This window comes from Miscanthus floridulus, chromosome 10, assembly GCF_019320115.1.
Source record: "Miscanthus floridulus cultivar M001 chromosome 10, ASM1932011v1, whole genome shotgun sequence".
NCBI classification, from domain to species: domain Eukaryota; kingdom Viridiplantae; phylum Streptophyta; class Magnoliopsida; order Poales; family Poaceae; genus Miscanthus; species Miscanthus floridulus.
In genome coordinates this window covers 70,345,502-70,368,405 of record NC_089589.1, presented here as the reverse complement: position 1 = coordinate 70,368,405, position 22,904 = coordinate 70,345,502, and the positions used below count along the sequence as shown (strand labels likewise).

The window sequence follows — 22,904 nt, the reverse complement described above, 5'->3', positions numbered from 1 at the left end:
ACTAACCAATTTAAACTTAGCATCAAGCTTATCATCATTTACCTGTCCACTAGATTAGCACCTGTACTAGAGCACTCACTTATTAGGAGCAATCAATATTAACTATAGTAGGTATAATAAGGTTGTCATCCTCATATCATCATTTCTGAACCATTAGGTTATTTAGTGTATCTACTTTGGAGATAAGCCTATCAAGTTCTCACTAACCGGGAGAGACGGCGACTCGAATCGAATTACAACTCAGCTGAGGGGGTATTCCTAACTCTCACCCTGGCATACTTAGCAAGGGTAGCTGTGGGTCACCTTTGGAACAACTCAGGAACCAAATTCGCGGGTTCGATCAGCACCAGCACTCTTAGGGATTACCCTTCTGCCAGGATGATCAGGACTTTTAAATCACCTGCCCTTGGACTCACGCCTATGGCTCCCTTTCGAGGCGCACTTTATACTTATCGACTCCCGGCCTGAGGTGAGCTACTCGGCTTCACGGTCGGTCTTCAGACACAGCCAACTAAGAGAGAGGCATGCATTCAACATGAATAGGAAAGGCTCTAAGATTTAGTCCTTAATCGACATAGATGGAGTCACTGCAAACCGGCAAGCCTCCGTCTGGTCTTCATTTCAAATTAAGACTGGTTCTTTTCCACGATAGCAAATATAGCCAATCATGCCATATGTATCTTCCTATATCTCGCAGGTGACAGGAAATCACCTAACTTCTACCGCGTTTAAGCAGGGCTAAGCACTACACGAGTCTGAGCTACATAGGATTCAGGGTAACAATATCTGGACAAGGATTGGATAACTAATGTAGCAAGTGTTTGCATCCAACACCTAAACCTAATGCAACAATATATATATATATGTAACAATAATATTGTAACTGCATTTCAAAAATTAGGAGGCTTAATATGCTTCGGGGCTTGCCTTTCACAAAGTTGCACGGACGGTGATCCGGGCACTCAATGGTGACCTCGTCTGGCACTTCTCTTGAAGGCTGCGCCTCCTGAACCTCTGGTGCCGGCTGCTGCTGCTGCTCGCTCGGTTCCTCGAATTCCAGTAGGGTCACTTTTTTTGGTACACCTATTGCATGCCGATGCACAAGATAAATATCATGGATGCATAAGGAATGACATAATGCTCATGATGAATGAATCACAGTGAGTGTTTAACGAAAACATCACTGGACACTCGTTTACCGATTAAGAATAGCTCTATTCAATTCACTTTAAAAACATGTATCTACTTAACTTGAAGAACAAGATCAACTTACCTAACTTACATAACCTAAGATAAAGATGCTCATCTTCAGTTAAAGGCCTAACACCTAGGAACATTACCACAAACTTAGAAATAGTAAAGGCATACTTAAATTAACATTTAAAGTTTCATATGCACACAAGTAGTCCCTTAATTTAATCACAACAAGAGTTCTACAATTCCAAATGACTTGCATGAGGACATTCTAGAAAGATTATGAAATTCTCTACAAATCATTTGTAACATCAAAGCATGATTCTTATGTTAACCAAATCGAATTCCAGTAACCTAGAATCTGTCCAGAAATGACAGGGTTACTAACTTAATTATTTAATGATGATGCAAAAGCATAATTTGACTAAACCAAGTTTACCAACTTGTTGTGCATACCAGAGGAACATTAGAAAGTATAGTGCCAACTTCTAAATAAATTATTTAATATCATTTTCTAATTTATTTAGTTAATTAGGTGATTAAAGCAATATATAGTAAAACTGTTCAGAAAAATCTATAAAAATTACAGTAGCTATCTCATGCTTCACATAAACTACCATAAAAATTTCAAAGCCATTGGGCAAGTAGAACTTGCTGTATCCAAAATAATAGATGGCATGTCTATTTTTAGCATAATTAGGAAACCCTATTGAAATGTATCAAGCAATAGATTTCTAATTTTTCTAGCATCATTCTAGTAATAAGAACAAGCACCTACCAAATTTTACCCTTACTTGGATCTATAGAAAAATTATGAAAATTCACACAAGATCCATCCATGCAAATAAGAGAATTTTATAACTCCTACATACAGTGTCCAAAATGTATGAAAATTTAACTACAAGCTATTCATGATATGAGAAGTACACCATAAAAATTTCATACCATTTGGAGCTACATAGAAAAAGATATAATTATCCCTATTTCCTCCATGATTAAAAGAGATAAATAGAAACTCCCATTTTCATAGCAGAACATGGCATAAATCATATTTTTAATAGAAACTAGACATTATCATGAACTCAACAAAATGGGAACCACATCATTTGGATCTACCATCTAGGAGATACATATTTTTGAATCTATACACAATTCTGTGAAAAGAATAAAACAGAAATGAATTTGAAACCCTAATTCTACTTGCTGGGCCAGTCCGAACAGATCCGGCGGCCCACAGCGCATGCGCAAGCGACGCCAGCAGCGGCCCAGGCTGGCTCCCGCCTCTGCAGCAGCGACTGACAAAGGGGGCCCTGCGCGATAGTGACACAGGCAGGGGAAAGGAGGAAGACGACGACGTAGCTCGTCGCTAGTGACAGCTCCGACGAGTCCAGCAGTGCTATGGCGGTCACCTCACCCATGCACATCTAGTGGTGCCCTCAATTGAAGCTATTGCTACGGCTATAAGGGGGTGGCGACGATCATGGCGGACGCACGGCCACTGGCATGGCCGGCTCCAGGCGAGGCTACTGCGTCACGGCCCTATTGGGTGTCCCTACGAGCATCAGTGGCCTTCACTAGACCTAGCACAAGGGAGAGAAGAGACGGCAAGGGACGCGATGATAGTTGGCCGTGTGGAGCGCCAACTCCGGCGAGTCCCGCCATGGCGGCGGTGGAAGAACTGACGAATTCGCGCTTACCAAGACTCAAACGAACCGACTGAGAGATAGAGGTGGTAGAGGAGATCACGGCGAGGCTCTAGGCGAACTGGGCAACACATTTTTGCAAAGGCGCATGAGCTAGGCGATGGCGAAGCTCGGCCGGCAATGGCGGAGCTGCAGCGGCTCAACGCTGCGCGCGGTGGAGGCGAGAGGCAAATGGAGCTGGCGAGTGCGTCGGGCAGGCGCTGGCCTTCTTCTGGAGCTCGGACATGTGACGTGGAGGCTTTGGCAGAGCATGCACGCCACGCGGCGAGCAGCTCCTGCGCCGGTCGGCCATGGCGAGCTCTGACCGTTTTCTGAAACGGTGATTCAGTGTTCAACGACTACGCCTGACAGCGTGACTTCAACGATCCGTAACTCCCAAACGGTGGCGATCTGGTTCATGGTCTAGTTAACAAAATTGAAGACCTAAGTGGGTACTACAACTTCTTCAATTAGAGCATGAGTTGGTTCGGCCTGGTTAGGAAGATACAAGTCTCCAAACATTGGTACACGACACTGTAACTCAACTTCAGGACTTAGAAAAATTCTAAGTATGAAATCAGCATGAAATTCAGACTTGTGGGCCATGTTTGAGCATGTTCTAGCCATTTTCATGAGATGATCATAAAACAACTTTTGTTCCTTGATAAATTAGCTACAACTTTGGTAAAGAGTGCACAGCCATGCAAGATCTCTAAGCTGGTCTTTTGAATCAGTCAAACAGTGGCACTCTAAGGGTCAATTCAAGTCAAACCTCTCCAAAAGGGCAATTTGGTCATTTTGGTCCACATGAACAATGTCCAAACAATTTCCCTAAGTGTAGTTAAGGTGTATTAGACCATGATCAACCACTTTACACAAGTGCTATACCCATGTCAAATGATCACATGTGATGAAACAACAAAACAAGCAATTCACCCAAATGTTGCAATGCAATGTTTCACATGTTTCATGACTTTGTTGTTATTTTATACTTGTCACATTACTACCATATTGCCATGTTTCAAGGTATGAGAAATTCATGTTGCATTCACAAGTTGCACTACTACCATTCATAAGCAATCAAGTATGAAACAAACAGAATTTGCGAATATTGCATATGTGTGTTTCAGTGACAATGGCATGATGACATAGATGATGCATATGTTTATGAAATGACATGCAATTTCAGTGGAAGCCAAACACCTAGGGTGTTACACCTGTGTCGAACTGGTCTTTGTGTGAGTCATCCGTCAAAAGTCGGTCCCTTCAGTGGGGAGCCCTGCCCTCCCTTTTATAGACAAGGGGGGAGCAGGGGTTACAGATGGGAGAAAGAGAAAAATAGCAATGGTATAGAAGGTCCTTCGAAGGATCCGGGTCTTCCTTTTTTCCCGCGCCTGTCCTACTTAACATGGCAGACCGTGTCAGAAGTGGCTTGTTTGTTGATCTTCGTAGGCCATGCCCTGGCCCCATTTAGCAAGTGGGTGCGTCCCATCCCATGCCGGCGGACGGTGCGGCGCGCCTGAGAGCCGAGCAGTGACCCCTCGGGGAGTAATCGGGGAAGCGACCATATGTCCGTTACTGTAGATGATGTGAGTTCTGTCTTGGACCGTAGCGGTCGTCGTATGCCGGTGTTAGTATCCGTGCCTGAGAACTAAAGGCGGCGCCTACTACACTGTGGGACAAAAGCCGGCGCCCTCAACACTATTTGGGCACTGTTATGAGGAAAAGGGCTTTAAAGCGCCCGTCCCATCATGTTCTGATGGTGCCTTCCTGCAGTCGCACAGGGCATGGCCCTCGACGTCGTGGTTGACTCGTACGTCCTGTCGTACCCCGTGTTTCGTCTTTAGGAAGGATCAGAGTGCAGTCGCAGGGGCAAGGCGGAGCTAGCCCTTAGTCATCGAGTGAGGTCGAACCTTGCCCTCGGGCGTCGGGCGAGGCGGAAGTCTTGCTTTTAGCCGTCGGGCGACGCGAAGCCTGGCCCCGGACGTCGGGTGAGGCGGGGCCCGACCTCAGCCCTCGGGCGAGGCGGACCCGCCCTCAGCCCTCGGGCGAGGCGGAGACTAGCCCTCAGCCCTTGGGCGAGGCGGAGCCGGCCCTCAGCCGTCGGGCGAGGCGGAGCTGGCCCACGGGCGTCAGGGCGAGGCGGAACCAAACTCCCTGTCGTTTGGGCAAGAAGCGTAGTAGTGCTCTTGTCCATCCGGGAGTGTTTAACGTTCGATGGTTATTAGTTCCACCTCCTTAGGGTACCCCGGTATTAGTTCCCCGACACGTAGGGTCCATGATAGGGTTGGCTGCCCGGACCGGCCTGCACGAAAACATATGTCACAATGGTTAGCTGATTACAACTCTCAGGTTTTTTTTTCTAAAAAAATGGAGATGTTAGCGCAGTCTTTGCATTCCAAATTATAAGATGTTTTGACTTTTTAATACATATCGTTTGCTATGTATTTAGATACATTATCTCTAGGTACATAAAAAACAATATATCTAGAAAAAAACAAAATATCTAATAATTTGAAAAAAAGAGAGTATATGGGAAAATGTAGACCATGCTCGTATAAAAAAATTGTTGGCTGTTACTTTCGGATTATAGATGTCTTTTTACTAGCCCAACAAACATGGCTTAAAACTTAATTTTTTTATAGAAATCGTGCATCATTGTTAGAGACTAACATTTATTTATATATAAAACAATGCTATAAGAATTTGTGAACCGAATCGTATTTAACCCGATCCATACGTCCCACAAGGATCATATGTCTGAAAACCTAGGCCGGAATCATTGTTTTGGCAACTCGATGCTAGAGTTGCAAGAAGATTGCTGCCTAGTCATGATCTTACATTTTCTACCTAATTATGAGGTCTAAGAGCAAGTATAATAAAATGGCATAGATATGATGAAATGTAATAGTTACCACATTAAAAACTTGTTTGGATGAAAATCTCCTAGACAGGGGGGAAGGGAGGAGGTGCACAGGCCCCATATGAATATGAAATCTCCACTTAATTTTTTGAAATTCAAATAATTTTGAAAATTAACAATGCTGGCCCCTTAACATTTAAAAAAAATTAACTTCCTGGTTCCCCCCATACTCCTAGGCAATTGATCTTGGTTCCAAGCATCCAAAATTGCTGGTCTAGCAATATGGGTAGACTATTAATTAGTTGCAGGTGATATGATAACAATATAACTTGTTGCTGGCTTGGCTGTATTATTATTCGTGTTCCATGCTCCTAAGTACTCGATACAGCTGCAATTTGGCTGCCTGCCTTGTTCAGGCGTTATTTTTGTTCTGTACTTTTGCTCAACTCTGAACCCTCAGCGTCTGACCCTCGTGGACCGACCGAAAAGTGGTAAAGTCTGTCCAAAGACGCTCACTGACCCATGGCTCTGCATGATACTAGTACAAAGGTGACATTGACACTGTGCCAAGGCACGGCTGAGAGGACCAAATGCCCAGTGGACCCTCGGGAGCCCCAGCGGACTGAAGGCGAGAGCGCCCAAACATTTGCAGGCGGAGCGAGGAAGGCTGCCTCACCGGTCACCGCCGTGGTCCAGGGATGAGGGATGGTGGTGGATGGATTTGCATGCGGTTCGCACGGACAACCGCGTAGCGCATGCACGCTCCCGAATGGTCGGTTTGGAAGCTTTCGCTCCATCACCCTCGTCGCTGCTGGCCGGTTTTCTATACCCGTAGTACCACTGTACGAGCTGTGTGCTGAATCCAGGTCATACCATGGTAGGATTACTGTCTCTCTCTCACTCGATCACCCTCGTCGCTGATGGCCGGTTTTCTGTGTCCGAAAGGTGGATCTCCCAGTCCGTTTTTTATTTGGCTGTCACGAGTGACGTCCCAAGGAATTTGGGAACTCCAAATAAAGCCTAAACTACATGATAAAAAACAAAAACAGCGTGAAAATTAATGTAATGTATAGAAATGTAAAATAGTATGCACTCATGAAAGACGAACAATCAATTAGAACTGGACATCAAATAACTGTCTCCTTGATTCGACGTTCACGAGAGTCCAGAAACACGATGCGCGGACATAGAAACCACCGATGGCTGTGAATGATTTATCGGCTGTTTATATCCACGCGCTAAAGTTTAGTCCGTGTGACGTTCGGATGTTAGCTATAAGAGGACTAAACATGAGCTAATTATAAAACTAATTACAAAAACCGTGACTAATTCACAAGATGAATCTATTAAGCCTAATTAATTCATCATTAGCATATGTTTATGTAGCATCATATGTCAAATCATAGACTAATTATGCTTGATAGATTCGTCTTGCAAATTAACCTCAATTTGTGCAATTAATTTTGTAATTACTCTATGTTTAATACTCTAAATTAGTATGAAACATCCGATGTGACAGAGCTAAACTTTTGCCTAAAGGAAATGAATAGCCCTATTAAACTTTACGGATGCTTGAAACAAAGTCTAATACTTCATATTCTCAATTATAAGTCATTTCAACTTTCTTAGAGAGTTAAAACATTTTAAATTTGACCAAAATTATTGAGAGATTTACAAATATTTAAGACATCACATAGGTATACTATAAAAATATAACTAATGAAGAATCTAATGATACTTATTTGGTATCATAAATGTTATTATTTTATTATATAAAATTTGATCAAACTTGAGATGCTTTGACTCTTAAAAAAAGTTAGAATAACTTATAATTTATGATGGAGGGAGTACATAATATTATACTTATTGTACTTATATTAGCATGTGGTCCATTAGATTTGTTATATGGTAACTCAAATTTTAGTTGTAATAGGACTCACTAAAGGTGTACTACTATGACTTCTAGTTTTATTAGGACTTGAGCCTAGAATCCTACTAGAAATAGGACTTCTATTTGCATGTATGAAGGCTTTGAAGGGGACTATATAACAAGAGATAGATGCCATAGGTATCAACTAAGCCAACACAGGGGTCTCATCCAAGACTTGTAAAGAGCAATTAGGAGCGCTCAAGAGGATTAGGTTAGAAGTTCTATTGCAATGCATTCTTCTATAGGACAAGAATCATAGAGTCCTAGAGGGTCAAATATGGTTGTGAGAGAATCACAAAAAATAGGGTTATGAGAGTGGTAATCACTTGTAGTCATTTGGAGTTGTGTTTCTAATTTGCGGTCGGCTTCGACAAATTCTTACCTATTGTTGTGGTTGCTTCAACAGCGTCAAGAATTTTCTACACGATTCGACTACATCGTTCTTGATATGATATAAGCTTATGTGCTCACAATATCCTTTTAGAGATCAGATGGTTGCTACACATAACTAGATATATCAAATTCTAACAAGATTTCGAAGCCCCGAGCGGTCGCACTACCCCACAGCCCTAGGGACGTCCCTTGGTTGTCATCAATGCTATATTTTGTTGCATGTCCAGCTTACCACCCCTCTCGATTTTTTTTCTGCCATGTGTTCCAATGGATGCTATATATAGAGCCCGGGCCATGTGCTTCGCTCCTCTCTTGGGGTCTGCTCCTCAAACCATATATCCTATCGCAGAGTTCATTTCAGCCTAAATTGAAGGTGTGTACACTTTGGTAGCATTTGGTTTGGGGCAGGATAGGGATACTTCGTCCCAGTGTTTGGTTGGGAGACATAGAGGGGCGGAGCCATTTGTGGAGGGAATATTTTCTCATTATACGGGATGAGCTCGTAACCAAAAAACGGAGGGACAAAGTGGGACGAGCGGGGATGAGTCGAGTGAAGTGCGTGAGGAAGCCTGTCTCGGGGCTCGCCGGCCTCGGACACTGCGGCCGTAGGAGCGCACCAGCCTCGGTTCCGCTGTGAGAATGAGTGCTCCGGCTTCGGACATGGCAATGCAGCCTCGGTGGCCTCATATGCAGCGTCCTCGGCGGCCTCGGGAGCGCCGGCCTTGGGCTCGCCGTCCTCGGGAGCGGTGGCCTCTAGCACGGCGGCCCTGGGAGCGACGGTCGCGGGCTCGCCGACCTTGGGAACGATGGCCGTGGGCTCACTGACCTCGGGAGCGCCGGCCTTGGGCGCGGCAGCTGCGGGCTCGTCGGACTCAGGAGCGATGTCGTGGGCTCACCGGCCTCGAGATCGCTGGCCTCAGGCATGGCGGCCACGAGCATCTTTTTCTTATACGCGAGGAAGAAACGTGAAGAGTGGATGACAGGTGGGCTCCACATGTCAGGCAGGGTTATCCCAGTTTTAATGCCCTCCAATCAAACACAAGCCAGGGACGAATTCATCCTCCAAACCAAATATTAAAAGGGGATGATCCCGCCCCCAAAATCAGGAACGGGGCAATCCCATCCCACCATGTCTTTGGAACCAAAGACATCCTTAAGTACAGTGTAGGTTTGGGTTCACTAGAATTTCTTAGGCTCAATGAAAAGTGACAAGTGTAGTCTGTCATTGGGCATTGACCACAACATGAACCCGTTCGAGCTTTGCCTCGGACCATCTTGGCTTGTTTGGTTGGGAGTCCCTTTAGCAGTGGTGGAGGGTGAACCAGAATTGAGAGGGGCTACTTAAAAAGGCACTACTTGTAGCAGTTGGTAGTGGTAGGGAGGCTCGGCTATATATGGCCATGCAGCCTGAGCCCATCGGCCCGGCCTAAGGCCCATTTTTTTGGCCTAGCACAAGCCCGGCCTAGGCCGACGTTGAGCGGGCCCGGGCTGGCATGGCCTGGAGGAGAAGGGCATGCCTGGGCCTTACCCCAAGCACGTGGGCTGGCACGACATGGCCTGCTCCTCAACCGGAGGCCCGTTGGTGGCCCAGCCTCCCCCGCTCACCCACTCCCCACTCGCCCAGTCACCCCTCACCTGCTCCGCAGTCCGCTCCCACCCTAACCCTAATCCCCACTCGCTCACCATGGCGCAATCTCTGCTCTCTCTCTCTCTCTCGCCCGCATCGACCTCATCCACGATTTGGTAAATCTGAGCTCTCTCTCGTGATCTCGTCCGTCGTCCTCGACTCCGGTGACCTCGATCCGCCTGTCTGACCCTGTCTCCACTCTCCTCCCTTCTCCCTCTCTCCTCTCGACCTCTCGCTCTCGATGAACTATGTGAGTTCATGACCGTGTTCCTGTCCGTCCCTCCTCCGCCGTTCGCCGTCGTTTCTAATTGATGTCTCTCCTCTAGGTGTCCCTCATCATCTCCAGCACCGAGCTCCGGTTGCACAGGTAGTCCATGAACCCTAACCCTAGATCTGTCTTCTTGTGTCTCTAAGATCGAGTGACTGGCCCTGGATCTGGATCTCTATCTCTCCGACTCTCTATTTTTCTCCTCCGCGTAGGTTGTAACACCTCTGGTGTTTTGACCTAGTACTAAAATTTGACATGTCATCATATGCATTGCAAAGCATTCATTTAGTATAAAGTTTTGAATGCATTCACTAAATAAGGTTTATTTCATAATGTTGTTATTTCATGTGATGTGATTCGAAACCCTAAATAAAGATCATGACTACAAGGGTCAAAATTCATGTGATTAAGAAAAAGGAAGACAAATCAAATTTGAATTCATATTCAAATTATAAAAGTCCTTTTTGCCCCTTTTGACTAATTCAAAATCCATGTGGAATTTGGGGTAGAGGCAAAAAGCAAAGTTGGAGTTTATTTTATGTGGATCAACTTTGGTATTCAAAGTTTTTCAAGTTTACATATAAAATTTGGAGTAATTTTGAAATGATTCAAATGCTCAAATGCACCCCAAATTCAAATTTCAAAATGGAGGCAGAATTTGAAAATATTCCTAGAAGCAAAGTTGTAGAGTTTGAAAAATTGAACAACTTTCATTTTTGGAGATTTTCAACTTCTTTAGAAAAATTGTGAGTAATTTGAAAAATGGACGCAGTGGCAGTTCTGTAATTATTTCAAAATTCAAAATCCAAATGGAACAGGATGCCACCGCCACCGAGCTGCTTGCCGCCGACCTTCTTCGCCGCTTTCACGCGTGGTGACACGCTGCCATCGCCGTGGCATCTTCGTCATGTGTTGTCGAAGCTAGATGAGCTCCTCCCGGCTATAAATAGCCATACCGTCGTCGTCCCTCTCTTCCTTTCCTGCCTCTGCTCGCCGACGACGACCTCACTACGCTCGCAAAATTCGCCGCCGTCGTAGCATCCGCCAGTAGCTCCGCCTCGTCTTTCTGCTCCTCCCAAGCCTGATCGTGGCGCTCCTGGCAGTCCGGCGCCACCGCGCGACGTTGTCTTCTTCGGAGCCGGCCGAAGCTCCGCCGCGACTCACCTCACCATGGCCAGGGCGATTCAGTATGCCTCCATCTGCACCAAGTACACCCTCGTGATCACGGTGAGCTCCTGAGCGTGATGCTCGCTCTTCTTTTGACTCTACTGCACCGTAGCCATAGCTACGTCGACCGCCGTCGAGTCCGAGTCACCATGGCCGACATAGGGTTCCATCTGGTGTGCATGTTGCTGTTCTGAGGGTTGGGTTAGATTCGCGACATGGTGTAGATCACATTGGTACAGTCCATCTCACCGGAGAATCACCGCCGGCGCGTTTTGTGGATCGGAACTGACCACGCCGCCGTGCGTCTGCTTTGAGTCACTGACAGTGGGGCCTGGCTGTCAGTGCGAGTGAGGAAGAAGAACAGTGCAATTTTGTATTTTCTGAATTTGTGAATAGTGCTAAAACTTTGGGAATTTGTAGGAAATTCTTCATAGCTCCAAAAATTCTAAAATTTTGTGTGTAGCTTCTGTACATGTTCTAGTATAGTTTAAAAATTTGAAACTTGAAATTTGAATAAATTTTTAATGTTCAAATATTCAGTCCATTAATTGAAAAATGCAATTTCCATGATTTTTGTAGGTCACTGTATAATTCCAAAAATTATGAAATTTGTTTTGGTACACTAATTTTTCATGAGGAAGCTTACATAAAATTTTCTTGTCATTTGGAACAAGTTGATTTTTGGGCTTAATTCCAAATTAATTCAAAAATAAATAAAGGCAAACCCTAAGTGTTTGATTAGTGTTGGATCTTGTTTTGGTCATGTTTTGTGACTAGTAGGGTTTCAAGATACATTTGGTCAAGTCACATGTGTGGTTCTTGATGGTAGGATTGCAAGTTGGTTTTGTTGGCTTGCAACTATACCGTGAAATAAAATCCTTTGCGCGGTGTTTTTACATTTCATGTACCGTGAAAGCATCATGTTTACATTATCATCATGTTAAAGCATATGTTATCATTTCGTGTAGAACCCGAGAACGAAACGATTCTAGTTGAGCAAGTTCTGGAAGAATCCCCGGTTGTCACGAGATTCGATAATTGTGGTACTGATCCGGAACCTGAGATCATCAACGAAGGCAAGCCCCGGTTTATGCATTAAACCCTTACCTTGTTTACTTTGGAAAGTTTATCACCTATGTTACTTATTGCATTAAGTTGTTTAATTCAAATGTTACCTACTTGATGCATTACCTACCTTGATAATTGTTTACCATCCTTGAAGATGTTTTCATTTACAAAGGCGTAGAATGCTTAGTATGCTTTATGGTAGGCTTTCAAAGTAAAAGTTTCGATACAATCAAAGATGGCATACTGGCCAAAGAAAGAAAGAAGGTTGAATGACTAGAGACTAGTCGGGTGACTTACCTTAAATTTTTGGGTAATGTTGCTGGCTATGTCGCTTAAAGGCCACTCATTGTGGATCGTCTGAACGAGACACTTTATAGTACTGGTCACATACTCCGGTAAGCCTACTTTGGCTAATCCGATACTAAGACGAATGCCCACGCACTGGGAGTGGAGAGATGGCGGGAGTAGCGTGTACCCTCGTGGCTGGAATGTGGCCGGATTTGAGGTGTGCTGTGCTCTCGGGTGGCGTGGAGACGGCTTAGTATAGGAGGATCCGGTAGCAAGGTTGATATATGCAAGATTAAGTTCTACATATGTCGTGTGATAAGGAATCCCTAGCTGGGACTTGAATCAATTTGAATTGCCGGTGCTCCGCGGATATGGAGACTCGTTTCATTACAGAAGCAATGTAGGACTGGTGAATTACTAAAATATGAGAAAAGAATGGAATGAGAAGGAATGGAATATGGGAAATGTATATTTAGTTGAGATAATGAACTAAAAGGACTTAGGGGTAAAATTTGAGAATAGGATAAATATATTAAGCTTTTGGCAAAGGACTTTGAATTTTGCTATATCCTTACCTTGTCCCAAACCCCTGCATCCCTAAAGTTTTACACCCGTTGCGTCGGTTTAGTCTTGTTGAGTACCTTTGTACTCAGGGTTTGTTAACCCTTGTTGCAGGTGAGTCACATGCGCAGGCTTGTTTTGGTCCCTGCTGCATGACTGTGTTTGAAGTCAATGATGATGAGGAGTGATGAATGGCCTTTGGACAAGGCACTAGTTTGTTTGATAAATAAAATTAATGTAATATTATCCCGCTACTATGGTTGTATGACACTTATGGTATTGTAAGTTTGAAAACAACTGGTTTGTAACTATGTTATCTTAAGACTTCCGCTATCTTTTACTCTAGTATATATATATTTGAATAAACTGTTGTAATCTGCAATGTCTGTGATTGGGATCCTGTTTCAAAAGAGAATCATGGATGATTCGGGTCTCCCGAGGACACCCGACAGACCTGTTGAGTTGTTGGGAACTCGTGTACGCTATCCGAGGTCTGTTAAGACAATGATAGGTGCACATGGGCCTGATTTCTTAGGAGGTTCTGCCACAGCTGGTATCGGAGCAGTTCCCATCTAAGATCATTGTAGGTTACTTTGGAAAACCTTCAAAATGATTTGGATCAAAGAAAGTAAACTTGATATTTTAAAGTTTAAATTTCTTTCTTCTTACCTTTGATCTAGACTCAATCCTGACTTATTGAAAAGTTTGTGGCAGATAATATGATTAGGTTTGTCCTATGTATTAAAAATCTAGTACTTATGATTATATTAATCTTTTGTACTTAGATTCGTAAGATCGATTCATGCATCATGCTTGAGCACTTTGCATAAATAATTCCCCTTAATAGTGGTTGGGTAAGTAATGTCAATCCCATTCTTGCTAACCTCCGTTATCCTCAAGCTATTCTTATAGTCCTACCTTAAATCCTACAGGCTATGGCAAAGACCAAGAAAACCGCACACAAGTCCACCGGACCTCATGGAGTCCCTCGTCATCAGTTGGCACCAAGAAACCACAAGCTTGGTGAAGGTAGTGCCAAGACCCTAGGAGATGAAGGATCTTCAAGCAACCCCGCCAATATCGAGAACCTTAACAAGGAGCTCAACACTCTTTGTCGAGCTCATGCCAAAGATCAAGAAGAGCTGGCGGAATTGCAAAAGGGCATCACCATGACCATGGAGCTGTGGAATGAAGCCTAGACACGAGAGGATGTGGCCAATGAACGCGTCCATGAGTTGGAGTTCTACGTAGAAGACCTAGAGATGGACAATGCCATTCTTCATGAGAATGTCCACATGCTGTATGCTCAACTTCATCCTCCTCATGGGGATGGTGAAGTTACAGATGAAGAAATGATTGTAGCTCCAGGAGAAGTCAAGAATGAAGAAGAGGAGGAGGATCCTGAGGAGTTAGTGTACTTCTCAGATGAAGATGAGGTTTCGTCCGATATGGGCACGGATGCAGAAGACTGAAAGCTTAGAGTAGTAATAGTTCCTTTACTGCTTTCCTAGAAAACCAGGGTTATCTTGTGGGATACAAGACATGTAAAATAAATAAGGACCCTTTGTAGTATGAAACCTTTTTAAATGCTTTCAATAAAGAATAATGTAAGTAAATGTGTTTCTCTAACAGATGCCTCGTCCTATCACCCGAACTGGTGCTAGTGGCTCGCACGACGATGATGAGTGCCCTAATCCTCCACCAATGCCTTCGACTATGGCAGATGCCATAGCCGCACTCGTCAACGCAACGGCAGAGAATGCTAGGCTGTTAAGGGAATTAGCGCAAAACCAGCAGGCACCATACCCTAATCGCGGCCGTCGTAATAATGGAAACGACGAGTCAACCTATGTGGATTTTACTGACACACGTCCGCCTGTGTTCTCTAAGGTAGACGAACCTTTAGAAGCAGACGATTGGCTTAGGACAATAGAGCAAAAGTTTGAGCTGATTCACTGTACCGAGGTTCAGAAACCAAGGTTTGCGGCACAGCAACTTTGCGGAGCTGCTGGTGCCTGGTGGGCAAATTTAGTGGCAGTACAGCCCGCTGGTCACCAAATCAACTGGAGGGAGTTCAAGGATGCCTTCAGGGCACATTATATTCTAGATGGTGTGATGACCATGAAGTTAGAAGAGTTCTTGGCTCTTAAGCAAGGGGAGCACCCGGTGATGCATTATGTTGGGCATTTCAATCACCTGTCGCAGTATGCTATAGAGTATGTGAATACTGACAGGAAGAAGAAGAATCATTTTCTTAGAGGCCTGAACACTAAACTTCAGACCATGATGGCAACTTGTGGTAATGCAACTTACCATGAGACAATCAACATTGCTATTGCTTCGGAGGAGAATTACCGCTGACACAAGGAGGCGAAGAAGAAGAAAATATTTGCTTCCAGATCGTCGAGTGGAAAGCATCAGAAGATCGTATACCATCCTTAGAATCATGGCCGTGCACCATTCCGCCCACAACAAGGCCAAAGCAGGCAGCAAATCTTCATTCGCCCTGCAACTAATACGCCTTATACTCATCAAGCACCGCAGCAGCAAAATAATACAAATAATGCAAACCGTAATGCTACTACCCAGAATCACAATTTTCCATGCTATAATTGTGGTAAACCCGGACATTTTTCCCAAGAATGTCCGTATCCTAGGAAGAACAATCCTGATGCACCCAAAGCCCCTGTTACTCAAGCTCAGAATCAGTACAAGGGTAATGCTCAGATCAATCAGAAGGGTCAGGCTGAGAAGAAAATTGGAAGGGTCTTCTATACTCAAGTGGAATCTATTCCAGAAGGAGAACCAGTTATGATGGGTATGTTTCCCATTGCTAAGCACCCTGCAATTACCTTATTTGATTTTGGTGCATCCCATACATTCATCAATCGTACATTTGTTGTGAAGCATGGGATCGCTATTGGGGAAACAAAAGAACCCTATCATATACAGTCGCCCGGGGGACGAATCTGTACAAGGGAGGTAGTTCAGCATGTACCTATTGATTTGGGAGGTTATGAGTTCCCTACCAATATGCTGATATTAAAGGATCAAGATATAGATGTGATCCTTGGTATGAACTGGTTAACTCAACACGGGGCTATCATAGATGTCCTGCGTAGAACCATAAGGGTAAATGCACCTGGCAGCAAAACCCAACTTCTCATCCAACTTCCCTTTCCTAAGAGTACAGTGGAAACAGTCTGTGCAACTATTGTTGAAGGAGTCGGGAAAATTTCAGTGGTATGTGAGTTTATGGATGTCTTTCCCAATGATCTGCCTGGTCTGCCACCAGACCGAGATGTAGAGTTTAGAATTGATCTGAAACCAGGGACAGCACCAGTGTCCAGAAGAGCATATAGGATGCCACCCAAAGAACTAGCAGAACTAAAAATGCAACTACAAGAGTTGTTAGACAATGGTTTTATTCAACCCAGTTCATCACCTTGGGGATGCCCTGCAATCTTCGTGAAGAAGAAGGACCAAACCTTAAGGTTATGTGTTGACTATCGGCCGTTAAATGAAGTCACCATCAAGAACAAATACCCCTTACCCCGAATTGATTTGCTTTTTGATCAACTTGCAGGAGCTAAGGTATTCTCGAAGATAGACTTGAGATCGGGCTATCACCAGATTAAGATCAGACGTGAAGATGTGCCGAAGACAGCATTTACTACCCGATATGGTCTATATGAGTATTTAGTCATGTCTTTTGGGCTGACCAATGCCCCGGCTCATTTCATGTACCTGATGAACTCAGTTTCATGCCTGAGTTGGATAAGTTTGTCGTGGTGTTTATTGATGACATTCTTATCTACTCTAAGAGCAAAGAGGAACATGCGGAACATCTCCGTATTGTTCTACAAAGATTAAGAGATCACCAATTATATGCCAAATTCAGCAAATGTGCATTTTGGTTGGAGGAAGTACAATTTCTGGGTCATGTGCTATCTGCTGAAGGTATAGCTGTAGATCCGAGCAAGGTAGAAGAAGTCCTTAATTGGAAAGCACCTACAACTGTTCATCAAGTTCGTAGTTTCCTAGGGTTGGCAGGGTATTACCGTCGGTTTATCCCTGACTTCTCTAGAATTTCGAAGCCAATTACTAGACTGTTGAAAAATCAAACTAAGTTTGTATGGTCAATAGAATGTGAAGAGGCTTTTCAGACATTGAAGAAGTTGTTGACAACTGCACCAGTATTAGCACAACCTGATATCGAGAGGCCATTTGATATCTATTGTGATGCATCTGGAATTGGTATTGGCTGTGTTCTGATGCAAGAAGGCAGAGTCATAGCATATGCTTCCAGACAACTCAAGAAGCATGAAGAACATTATCCCACCCATGATCTTGAATTAGCTGCTGTTGTTCATTCACTCAAGATTTGGCGACATTATTTATTGGGCAATATATGTCATATTTATACGGATCACAAAAGTTTGAAATACATCTTCACCCAGTCAGAATTGAATATGAGGCAAAGAAGATGGTTGGAACTTAATAAAGATTATGATTTAGAAGTGCACTATCATCCGGGCAAGGCTAATGTGGTTGCCGATGCCCTGAGTCGCAAGAGTCATTGTCATTGTCTGATTGTAGAACCTATACAACGAACATTGTGTCAAGAGATGGAGCATCTGAATTTACAAATCATAGAATAAGGTTCCCTGTCCAATATTGCAGTTGAGTCCACTATTAAAGATCAGATCATTGCTGTTCAACAAAAAAGTAAGGGCATAGCCCATATTAAGGATAAAGTCAGATCTGGGAGACCAACATGTTTCAAGATTGATGAATCAGATGTCGTATGGTTCAAGGATAGATTGGTAGTACCCAAAAATCCAGAGCTGCGAAAGCAGATTCTTGATGAAGCTCATTCTACAAGATACTCCATTCATCCGGGTAGCAACAAAATGTATCATGATCTGAGAAAGAGATATTGGTGGACCAAAATGAAAATAGAAATAGCTCAATATGTAGCCAAGTGTGATATTTGTCAGAGAGTCAAAGCGGTTCATATGAAGACTGCAGGTCCATTACATTCGTTACCAGTTCCATCTTGGAAGTGGGAAGATATCTGTATGGACTTCATAGTAGGGTTGCCTAGGACATCTGTAGGCTACAATTCAATATGGGTTATTGTTGATCGTCTAACCAAGATAGCTCATTTCTTACTAGTCAGAGATAAATATCGAGCGGAGCAGTATGCAAAGCTTTATCTTGATAGAATCTTTAGTCTGCATGGGGCACCCAAGACCATTGTCTCTGACAGAGGGTCATTGTTCATATCCAAGTTTTGGAAAAGTCTACATGAGTCTTTGGGAACTAAACTTATCCGTAGTTCTGCTTATCATCAGCAAATAGATGGACAGACTGAAAGGGTAAATCAAATTCTTGAAGATATGTTAAGAGCATGTGTTCTTTCTTTTGGTGCTAAATGGGATGAATGCCTTCCCTTAGCTGAATTCTCGTATAACAATAGCCATCAAGAGAGCATTAAAATGGCACCATTCGAAGCACTATATGGCCATAGGTGCCAAACACCTTTAAATTGGTCAGAAGCTAGAGAACGTTGGTTCTTTGGACCGGATGTGGTCAAGGAAGCTAAAGAGAAAGTTAAACTTATACAAGCCAATATGAAGGTAGCACAATCCCGACAGAAAAGCTATGCTGATAAGAGGAGATGACCGCTAGAATTCAAAGTGGGAGATTATGTCTACCTCAAGGTATCACCGATGAAAGGAGTTCATCGTTTTGGGATTCGGGGAAAGTTGGCGCCCCGTTATGTCGGTCCTTTCTAGATCCAACAACGATGTGGACCAGTCGCCTATCGCGTCAAGCTACCTGATCACATGTCCGCTGTGCATGATATCTTCCATGTATCTCAGTTAAAGAAGTGCCTTCAAGTACCTGACCAAGAGATCGACTTTGGTGATGTAGAACTGGAACCTGATTTGACTTATGCCGAGTACCCCATTAGAGTCTTAGATCAGAAAGATCGAGTCACTCGGAGACGTACGATCAAGTTCTACAAAGTACAATGGAATCAACACACTGAAGATGAAGCTACTTGGGAGTCTGAGGATTACTTAGAAGAGAATTTTCTTGACTTCTTCGCTTCTATCTAGTTGCAATACCTTGTCTATATTGTAACTTGTCTCTTTTGTCAACGGAATGGAAAACCCCCTCACTCACCTTTTGAATAAAGTTCAAATGTGTTAGCTTGACACATTTCCTTTTCCATTACTTAGCCTTAAGTTTTAAATCTCGAGACGTTTCTTTAAGGGGGAAGGGTTGTAACACCTCTGGTGTTTTGACCTAGTACTAAAATTTGACATGTCATCATATGCATTGCAAAGCATTCATTTAGTATAAAGTTTTGAATGCATTCACTAAATAAGGTTTATTTCATAATGTTGTTATTTCATGTGATGTGATTCGAAACCCTAAATAAAGATCATGACTACAAGGGTCAAAATTCATGTGATCATGTGAGGTCATGTGTCATTTGACTTAAATAACCCTAATGGGCCATGTTACTGGTCAAAAATCAAAATTTAAGAAAAAGGAAGACAAATCAAATTTGAATTCATATTCAAATTATAAAAGTCCTTTTTGCCCCTTTTGACTAATTCAAAATCCATGTGGAATTTGGGGTAGAGGCAAAAAGCAAAGTTGGAGTTTATTTTATGTGGATCAACTTTGGTATTCAAAGTTTTTCAAGTTTACATATAAAATTTGGAGTAATTTTGAAATGATTCAAATGCTCAAATGCACCCTAAATTCAAATTTCAAACTGGAGGCAGAATTTGAAAATATTCCTAGAAGCAAAGTTGTAGAGTTTGAAAAATTGAACAACTTTCATTTTTGGAGATTTTCAACTTCTTTAGAAAAATTATGAGTAATTTGAAAAATGGACGCAGTGGCAGTTCTGTAATTATTTCAAAATTCAAAATCCAACCGGAACAGGACGCCACCGCCATCGAGCTGCTTGCCGCCGACCTTCTTCGCTGCTTTCACGCGTGGTGACACGCTGCCATCGCCGTGGCATCTTCGTCGTGTGCTATCGAAGCTAGACGAGCTCCTCCCGGCTATAAATAGTCGTACCGTCGTCGTCCCTCTCTTCCTTTCCTGCCTCTGCTCGTCGCCGACGACCTCACTGCGCTCGCGAAATTCACCGCCGTCGTAGCATCCTAAGTCACTAGCATCCGCTAGTAGCTCCGCCTCGTCTTTTTGCTCCTCCCAAGCCTGATCGTGGCGCTCCTAGCAGTCCGGCGCCACCGCGCGACGTCGTCTTCTTTGGAGCCGGCCGAAGCTCCGCCGCGACTCACCTCACCGTGGCCAGGCCAATTCAGTACGCCTCCGTCTGCACCAAGTACACCCTTGTGATCACGGTGAGCTCCTGAGCGTGATGTTCGTTCTTCTTTTGACTCTACTGCACCGTAGCCATAGCTACGTCGACCGCCGTCGAGTCCGAGTCGCCATGGCTGGCGTAGGGTTCCATCTGGTGTGCCTGTTGCAGTTCTGAGGGTTGGGTTAGATTCGCGACATGGTGTAGATCACGTTGGTGCAGTCCATCTCACCGGAGAATCACCTCCGGCGCGTTTTGCCGATCGGAACTGACCACGCCGCCATGCGTCTGCTTTGAGTCACTGACAGTGGGGCCTGGCTGTCAGTGCGAGTGAGGAAGAAGAACAGTGCAATTTTGTATTTTCTGAATTTGTGAATAGTGCTAAAACTTTGGGAATTTGTAGGAAATTCTTCATAGCTCCAAAAATTCTGAAATTTTGTGTGTAGCTTCTGTACATGTTCTAGTATGGTTTAAAAATTTGAAACTTGAAATTTGAATAAATTTGTAATGTTCAAATATTCAGTCCATTAATTGAAAAATGCAATTTTCATGATTTTTGTAGGTCACTGTATAATTCCAAAAATTATGAAATTTGTTTTGGTACACTAATTTGTCATGAGGAAGCTTACATAAAATTTTCAGGTCATTTGGAACAAGTTCATTTTTGGGCTTAATTTCAAATTAATTCAAAAATAAATAAAGGCAAACCCTAAGTGTTTGATTAGTGTTGGATCTTGTTTTGGTCATGTTTTGTGACTAGTAGGGTTTCAAGATCCATTTGGTCAAGTCACATGTGTGGTTCTTGATGGTAGGATTGTAAGTTGGTTTTGTTGGCTTGCAACTGTACCGTGAAATAAAATCCTTTGCGGGGTGTTTTTACATTTCATGTACCGTGAAAGCATCATGTTTACATTATCATCATGTTAAAGCATATGTTATCATTTCGTGTAGAACCCGAGAATGAAACAATTCTAGTTGAGCAAGTTCTGGAAGAATCCCCGGTTGTCACGGGATTCGATAATTGTGGTACTGATCCGGAACCTGAGATCATCAACGAAGGCAAGCCCCGGTTTATGCATTAAACCCTTACCTTGTTTACTTTGGAAAGTTTATCACCTATGTTACTTATTGCATTAAGTTGTTTAATTCAAATGTTACCTACTTGATGCATTACCTACCTTGATAATTGTTTACCATCCTTGAAGATGTTTTCATTTACAAAGGCGTAGAATGCTTAGTATGCTTTATGGTAGGCTTTCAAAGTAAAAGTTTCGATACAATCAAAGATGGCATACTGGCCAAAGAAAGAAAGAAGGTTGAATGACTAGAGACTAGTCGGGTGACTTACCTTGAATTTTTGGGTAATGTTGCCGGCTATGTCGCTTAAAGGCCACTCATTATGGATCTTCTAAACGAGACACTTTGTAGTACTGGTCACATACTCCGGTAAGCCTACTTCGGCTAATCCGATACTAAGACGAATGCCCACGCACTGGGAGTGGAGAGATGGCGGGAGTAGCGTGTACCCTCGTGGCTGAAATATGGCCGGATTTGAGGTGTGCTGTGCTCTCGGGTGGCGTGGAGACGGCTTAGTATAGGAGGATCCGGTAGCGAGGTTGATATATGCAAGATTAAGTTCTACATATGTCGTGTGATAAGGAATCCCCAGCTGGGACTTGAATCAATTTGAATTGCCGGTGCTCCGCGGATATGGAGACTCGTTTCATTACAGAAGCAATGTTGGACTGGTGAATTACTAAAATATGAGAAAAGAATGGCATGAGAAGGAATGGAATATGGGAAATGTATATTTAGTTGAGATAATGAACTAAAAGGACTTAGGGGTAAAATTTGAGAATAGGATAAATATATTAAGCTTTTGGCAAAGGACTTTGAATTTTGCTATATCCTTACCTTGTCCCAAACCCCTGCATCCCTAAAGTTTTACACCCGTTGCGTCGGTTTAGTCTTGTTGAGTACCTTTGTACTCAGGGTTTGTTAACCCTTGTTGCAGGTGAGTCGCATGCGTAGGCTTGTTTTGGTCCCTACTGCATGACTGTGTTTGAAGTCAATGACGATGAGGAGTGATGAATGGCCTTTGGACAAGGCACTAGTTTATTTGATAAATAAAATTAATGTAATATTATCCCGCTACTATGGTTGTATGACACTTATGGTATTGTAAGTTTAAAAACAACTGGTTTGTAACTATGTTATCTTAAGACTTCCGCTATCTTTTACTCTGGTATATATATTTGAATAAACTGTTGTAATCTGCAATGTCTGTGATTGGGATCCTGTTTCAAAAGAGAATCATGGATGATTCGGGTCTCCCGAGGACACCCGACAGACCTGTTGAGTTGTTGGGAACTCGTGTACGCTATCCGAGGTCTGTTAAGACAACGATAGGTGCACGTGGGCCCGATTTCTTAGGAGGTTCTGCCACATAGGTCGGTTGCCGATGCCTCGTCCTCTTCTTGTGGCATTGACCGGGCACGACGGCCATGCGCAG

The 22,904-nt window shown here is 43.4% G+C and overlaps 1 pseudogene; it reads right to left on the bottom strand.

Annotated features, from left to right (window-relative positions):
- LOC136488821 (receptor protein kinase-like protein ZAR1) overlaps nucleotides 1-22,904 on the bottom strand; it is a 77,553-nt pseudogene that overhangs the window by 43,276 nt on the left and 11,373 nt on the right.